This window comes from Arachis ipaensis, chromosome B4, assembly GCF_059453495.1.
Source record: "Arachis ipaensis isolate K30076 ecotype BB chromosome B4, ASM5945349v1, whole genome shotgun sequence".
Lineage (NCBI taxonomy): Eukaryota > Viridiplantae > Streptophyta > Magnoliopsida > Fabales > Fabaceae > Arachis > Arachis ipaensis.
Window position 1 is genome coordinate 56,790,333 of NC_142439.1, and position 7,405 is coordinate 56,797,737.

Consider the following 7,405-nt stretch of genomic DNA (forward strand, 5'->3'; position numbering starts at 1 on the left):
TTTTCGTAGGAGAAAACACGAAAAAGTTTAAAAAGTCATCAAAGCCACTATCTTTTTACACTCTACCAGCAAAAAAGCTTCAACAACATCAAACACGCCAAACAGAAACTATCAAAGGCACAACCTTTTTCAGAATCAGACAAAAAGCAATCTTCAAACAGAGCGAGGAAAAGATGCAGATTTTCTGGGTATTGGTATCAGATAGAAACAACAGAACATGCAAAAGCTCTAAAAAGCATCAAGCAACAGGAAAAAAGGATCATGCAGAAGATAAAGAAACTCCTAGAACACACATTTCAACAACAATTAGGCGCGACAAAAACAGAAAGATCCAAACTTTCTCTAAAGCAAAATCAAAACTTCATCACAAAGCCAAAGCAACGAAAGAAAAAGAAACTACGGATGGAACTCACCTGGAGAAGGAAGAAGCTTCAAAAAAGAGACGTAAAAATGAAAGCTGCCCAGAAAATCACCAAGCGACGCCGCAACACAAGAAAAGTAGAAATGTGGGCAAAAGACAGAGAGCGAGAGAACAAAGGAAGAAATTACGAAGAAGTTACAAAAAGAGCGAAGAAGAGAAACTATTTCTGGGCTTTCGAAAATCAAAATAAAGAGCCAACGAAAAACAGGGCAATTAATACTAATTAATGAGAGTATTAAACCCTCACACGTTCCCAAAAGCGCTGATATTCAAGTGCACGCTTTTAGAGGAAAACGTTCTACATTCAAAAGCTGCTACAAAGGAATCGACGAAATGCTTGAGTTCGGCTTCATTAGAGAAGGACCGAAGTCAAAGACTCGCCCCCAAAACAAAGAAGACCGAGCTCAAGCAGGGGCACTGTTCATACCCTGGGTCGAGATATCCGACTTGGGATGATTGGCGACAAAGCGACCGACCTCTTCAGGTCAGGCTGCCCGACCTCTTCTCAAAGTGGTTGGCCAAATCGACAGGAAAGCCTAATAAAGAGCCCAAATAGAGGAACACGACCCAAATCCAAAGGCAACCCAAGTCTATAAAGATAAAGGCAGTTCCCTTGAAGAAAAGCTAACTTCACTTAAAATAAGATAAGATAAGATAAGATAACTAACTTATCTTATCGGAAAGGTCAGCCCACACTACTATAAATACACTGGAGCACCCAGGTATAACTCATACTCTGATTCTACATAAAACCTGCTTAATACCCATGCTAACTTAAGCATCGGAGTCTCTTGTAGGTACCTCCCACCCTCCGATGACGAAGGATCAGCAGTGCAGCCAGTTCGACAAATCGGATACGACAGCTCCGGCCGCCACCCACCAGCCGGACACGTCATCTTCGACCAGTACAGAAGATCTCGTCTGAGATCGACCTACAGTTTCAGGTAACCCTCGGAACAGTAAGGAAAAAGAAAAATGAACTATACTAGTAAAAGATATTCAACGGAGGTAATAACTCTTCGCAATTATCCAATCCAAAATTAGTACTAGAACTATGTGACTATGAAGAACCCTGAAGGAGGTAGTATTCTCTCTCCAAGATTCAAAACTAAACTCTAAAACTAATGAATGTATAAATGTGTTTTGAGTCTCTGTTGTCCCTTGGCTCTAGTCTGTGTTTCTGGGCCGAAAATTGGGTCCAAACACCGCCCAAAATCGCTCCCAGCATTTTTGCGTTTTCTGCATGTGGCGCATGTCACGCGTACGCGTCAGTCATGCGTACGTGTCGATGGTCTTCTTCGCGTGTCACGCGTATGCGTCAGGTACACGCACGCGTCGCTGTACAAATCTCCAATACATGCGCACGCGTCAGGTACGCGCACGCGTCAGGTACGCGCACGCGTCAGGTACGCGCACGCGTCGTTCCTCGCTGGTTATCTCCTTTAATTCTTGTGCTCCTTCCATTTATGCAAGCTCCCTCTTCATCCTCTAAGCCATTCCTGCCCTGTATAGCTTAAAAACACTTAAGGCACAGATTATGACATCGAATGGAATAGAGGGGAATTAAAAATTTAATAATTTAGGGGCTTAGGAAACAAGTTTTTAATCACAGCATAGAATTAGGAATGCAATTGTAAAACATACAATTCACATGAATAAGTGTAGGAAGAATGTGATAAAAACCACTCAATTTGACACAAGATAAACCATAAAATAGTGGTTTATCAACCTCCCCACACTTACACATTAGCATGTCCTCATGCTAAACTCAAGAGAAGCTATAAGAGAGTGAATAGGGACAATAAGACTCATGCAATGCAACGCAATGCAACTTATACATACGAATGCAACTATATGACGAAATGTCTATACCTACTTGGTTAAGGAAATGAACAAGTTCTCCAAGACAAATAAAATTCAGATTCCACTAACTCAAATCACACAATAAAAGATAAGTAAACTTGTGAGAAGATAGCTCATGAGAGTTGGGAACATAGAGTCAAGCATTGAACCCTCACTAGAAGTATATATGCACTCTAATCACTCAAGTGTATAGGGTAATCCACTCTAGTCTCCTCTATTCATGCGTTCTAAAATTTGTTCTTCATCTAACCAATCAACAAATATTTAGTACATACATGCAAACATCATGAGGTCTTTTTCAAGGTTGTAACGGGACTTAGGTAAAGGTAAGAATACATGTATGGCCAAGTGAGCTAAGAATTGAATCCTTGATTAACCTAAGTTCTCACCTAACACACACACGTTCCCTATGCTTCTAAAATCATGCCTAACTACCCATAGTCTCACTTTTGTGTTTCTTACCTACTCATGTATTTAAATGTTCTTATATTTTATCTCACATGTATTGATCTTTTTATTGAACTTAACATTGGGGTGCTTTCATTCCCCTAAATTTGGATTTTTTTGAGAGTATTATACATCAATGCATTTGGTTTTCATAATTTCACATGAGTAGCATGCAAATTCTTAATATTTATCAATTAATCAACACACATTCTTATTAACCATAGTTCCCATAGTTTTCCACACTTAATTTGACACACAATCCCTATCTTAAGCTAGCCAAAGATTCAATCGGGGTAGTTTATTATTTTTCCTCTTAAGGCTAGTGATGTGGTGACATAAAGAACAAAAGAAAATAGAGAAGGCTCAAAGTGGCGAACAAAGGTAATTAGAATGGTAGGCCATTTAGGATAGTGAGCTAATAACAAATGATGGCTCAATCATACATATGCATGAATACATTAAACAATGGACATATAGAATGCAACAAACCATAGATTGTAATCATAGAGGAGAGAAAATACACAAGAATAAAAATAATGGTTAAATCATGTAACCATACAATTAGGCTCAAAATCTCACTGAGTTGTGTGTTCTAACTCTAAACCGTGTTCCAAATTACAATCTTCAGACAAGTTTAACATAGAATTTTAACTTGAATTAGTGAAATTTTCAAAAATAATATCTTTAAAAGAAACTTATTATTTTTCAACCAAGTAGAACATACGTGCAAACACTTATTACTATGCAATCTATCCTATCTAACAAAAGAAAATAAAATAACCTATTGGTGTTAAGAAAAAGTAATTACCTCCAGAAGTCAGGTACTAACTGACCTCCCCACACTTAAAGCTTAGCACCGTCCTCGGTGCCATCAATCAGGAACAAAGGGGGGCTGGTAATAGCATCTCCACAGTCGGGGTCGTCATGGCTTCCGGTGCCGGTAGGTGAAGTGGAGTTCGGAGTGTCTGGTTCTTCTTCAGGTGGATGGTTGCCAACAATCAGCTCCTTGAGGTATGTAAATCGGCGCTTGTTATGGCACTCCATTCGCTTTGCCTACCGGTCTAGCCGGTCCAACCTCTGAAGTATCTGAAGGAGCAGTTGATTTGTTGAAGGTGCTTGTGATGTGGAAGGAGAAGGAATATCTCCAACCGGGTCTACAGTCCGGCTGGTAGTGGCTGCTGGGGGCCTGATGTACTTTCCGTTGGGGACATACTAATCATCCCGCGGAATCATGGCCTTGGTGTCCCCATCTCTGTAGGAGATTTCGGCTGCGGAGACTAGATCTGAAACCAACGCAGAAAAGGGTAGGTTGCCCATAATCTGTACGTGTCCCATGGCTTGCCAGAGGTGTCTCGATAAGTTGAGAGGCTGGTCTGTAAGGATACACCAGATGAGAACAGCCATGTCCACAGTGAAGGAGGACTCCTGAGTGCTCGGAAAGACGTAGTGGGACATAATCTGTGCCCACATTCGAGCCTCCAAGGTAAGTGCTGAAGCCAATATGCCCTTAGGTCGGGATCGATGGTACCCATAGATCCATCTACTGCCAGGTTGTGCTATAACTCTGAGGATGTCGTCCTAGTCAAATTGGTATGTCTGGCGCTTGGCAGAGGCTTCTTGGTATGTGTCTAATCCTTCTGGAGCAGGGGGAAGATCTAAAGCTCGCTGAATGGCCCCTTCGGATATAGGGACTTGCTTCTGACGAACATAGATAGACTACAGGACTGGCATGTGAAAATTGGAGTAGAATTCAACTACCCATGAGAGCTTGACCTGCCGTGGCTGCCTCCGTAAGAATCCCCTTTGTCTGCGCTCAATGCGGAGCACTACAAAATCAACAATGTGGGTAGGAAGGATGAATAGGTGCTCATTATTGTAGTTCTACTCAGCCAGGATGGGGAACATCTGCTCACAGTAGCGGTTAGTGAACCGTGCAATGTCCCTTGCTGGAAAGGCTTTCTCGGATTCATCGACCTTGATGATCCTCTTGACCCGCTTTGTGGATGGCTTGACTGATGTTGAGGATGGTTCCACAGCTGGCGATCTTTTCATTCCTCTCCTCACCGGTGTCTTGTTAGAGGCTTTCTCTGTACCCTTCCTGGTGGCCATCCTGAAAAAGGAGAAAAGAAAGGGACAAGAAATCAAATAGCTAGAACCAGGAGGAGGAAAATACAAGTGATAATCAATGCCAAGGTAAAAAAGAATGTCTTAAATACATGGTCGCAATTCCATGTAATTAGGACATCAATGGAAATAAAGCGTGATAAATTATGCAATTAGATGCAAGATGTTTATCAGCATGCCGGCAAAGCCATGAGTAGCATAAATCAAGCATTAATAGTTCAATTTGATTATCAAATGTAACAAACTATCAATCACGTTTATATTCACAATTATATTTAATCAATAAAAGATTGCAAGGGTTTTGTGAAAAATAGGCAGTAGAGTAAAAGAATAGAATAATGAAGAATTCACAATGCCATACGGGCTTTTCACAAACACTTGGTGTGCATGTAAAATATGTTAGGAAAAGTATGAAATCCAAACATGCATGCAACCCAAAAATTAATATTAATTGTCAAATCACTTCTTAATATATCAACAAGCAAAATATAAAAGAAAACAATCACCCATTTAAATTTTAAACACCAATTAAAAGAATGTAAAAAGAAGAGATAAATAGTAAGAAGGAAAGAAAGAAGATAGGAAGAAAGAACCTTGAGAAGAAGATGAAAAGAGAGAGGTGATGAAGGATGTGAGTGGGAAAGAAGTAACAGGAGAAAAAGAAGAAGAAGAAGAAGATAGAAATGATATAGGAAGAAGAAGAAGAAGAAAGAAGGAATGAGGAAGAAGGAAATTAGGAAGGAGAGAGAATTTGGATTGGAGGAGGGATAATTGAAATCTGGCGGTGGACTGTTTCAATTGTGTGTCGCATGCGATGCGTACGCGTACCTCCCGCGTATGCATGGGTCGCGCAAAATCCAAGTGACACGTAAGCGTCTGGCACGCGCGTGCGTGGCCTGGGTTGTGCGATTAGTGCGAAGGCCGCCTCGCTCACGCACAACTCGCTATGCAGCACGCTATTTACGCCGATTTCTTGGGTCACGTGTACGCGTCAGGGATGATTACGCGTGGTATGCTGAAAGCGCAAGCGACGTGAACACGTGAGATATGCGTACGTGTGGGCTTGCTTGTGCGCAAAGCACAGTTCCAGCGCTACTCCTGCTCAACTCTCTGTTTACTTCCTTAGGGTTGCGAATTCACACATGACGCGTACGCGTCAGCGACGCTTGCGCGTCGAACCCCCCCTTTTTTATGCAGAATGCAGGTGATAATGCAGAATACAGAATATATGTAGTGATAATGAGAAGAGTCACTAAAATAAAAACTAAGAAGAGACGAACGATCATACCATGGTGGGTTGTCTCCCACCTAGCACTTTAATTTAACGTCCTTAAGTTGGACGGTCCAGAAGCTCAGTCGTCTGCTGATGACGGATCTTCCAGGAGGAAGATCTCCAGTTCCTTGTTGTCCTTCATCTTTTCACCATGGTAAAGCTTTAGGCGGTGACCATTAACTTTGAGGACTTGGGGCTTGAGGGATGGTGCAGGTGAAAGACGCCATATGGTTCAGCCTTTTCCACCCTATAGGGGCCTTCCCATCTGGATCTCAGCTTGCCTGGCATGAGTCTCAACCTGGATTGTAGAGGAGAACTAACTCACCAAGTCTGAACTCTCTGTGCTTTATATTCTTATCATGTACAACCCTCACCTTCTCCTTGTATAGCCTGGAATTCTCATATGCTTCTAAGCGAAAGCTCTCTAGTTCCTGTAATTGCTACTTCCTCTCAGCTCCGGCTTTCTCAAATCCCATGTTGCATTCCCTTACCGCCCAGAAAGCCTTGTGTTCTATCTCCACTGGGAGGTGACATGCCTTTCCGTAGACTAAGCGAAAGGGACTCATTCCGATTGGTGTCTTGTATGCTATCCAATAGGCCCAAAGCATATCAGCAAGTCTGGAACTCCAGTCCTTTCGATGAGGCTTGACTACCTTTTCCAGGATACGCTTTATTTCTCTATTAGACACCTCTACTTGTCCATTGGTCTAGGGGTGGTAGGCTGTTGCTATTTTATGAACAATCCCATGTTTCTTAAGCAAACCTGTTAATCTCCTGTTATAAAAGTGAGTGCCTTGATCACTCACGATTGCTCGTGGTGATCCAAAGCGACAGATAATATTATTTCAAACAAAGAAAACAACAGTGTTAGCATCATCAGTGTGGGTGGGAATGGCTTCCACCCATTTAGAAACATAATCAACAACTAACAGTACATATAAGAAACCGTTAGAGTTTGGAAATGGACCTATGAAGTCAATACCCTAAACATAACAAATTTCACAGAACTACATGGATTGTTGGGGAATCTCATCCCTCTTGGATATATTACCAAACCTTTGACATGGAGAGCAAGATTTATGGAAAACAACTGCATCCTTAAATAGTGTGGGCCACCAGAATCCAATGTCTAAAATTTTTCTAGCTGTTCTTTGAGGACCAAAATGTCCACCACTCTCTAAAGAGTGGCAAGCCTCTAAAATTGACTAGAATTCTGATTGGGACACACACATTCTAATTATTTGGTCAGCACCACATCTCCATAAATATGGGTCTTC